Raw genomic sequence first — 474 nt, 5'->3', positions numbered from 1 at the left:
ACCATTTCCCCCACATAGCTCACAAGAAGAAGTTCGGATTACCTCCTCCATGGGTGGTCCATCCGTGGTACTAGCTTGATGCACTTGATTTCTTTGCAATTGTTCAAGTTTGTTGGTGAGAAGGTCAAGCTTTGCATTAGTCTCGGTATTTGAACTAGAAGAGTTATCCTTAGGGTACCGGCCATTCCTCTTTAGCATATTGCCCCTTGAACCATAGTTGGACTCCGAGTCCACCATCTTCTTGATGAGAGTCGTGCCCTCGTCATAACCCAAATGATCGAACCCCCCTCCCGCGGAGGCATTCACCATGTCTTTGGTTCTTGCCAACAAGGTTTGAAAGAAAGTTTGGGTAACATACCAAGTCGGTATCCCATGGTGAGGACAACTAGCAATTAGGTCTTAGTATCTATCCCATGCCTCACCAAAGGACTCCCCGTCTTGTTGTTGGAAAGTGTGGATTTCATTTTGGAGCAT

General features: G+C 46.4%; 1 non-coding gene across 1 annotated transcript; it reads left to right on the top strand.

The window, feature by feature from the left end:
* Nucleotides 1-367: 367 nt before the first annotated feature.
* Nucleotides 368-474, top strand: LOC141603592 (small nucleolar RNA R71). The gene has a single exon (XR_012525456.1). It is a non-coding gene; the product is annotated as a small nucleolar RNA R71 (small nucleolar RNA).

Source organism: Silene latifolia, chromosome 9, assembly GCF_048544455.1.
Source record: "Silene latifolia isolate original U9 population chromosome 9, ASM4854445v1, whole genome shotgun sequence".
NCBI lineage: Eukaryota > Viridiplantae > Streptophyta > Magnoliopsida > Caryophyllales > Caryophyllaceae > Silene > Silene latifolia.
Note: the sequence above shows the minus strand (reverse complement) of the source record. Positions and strands in the feature narration are given on the sequence as shown.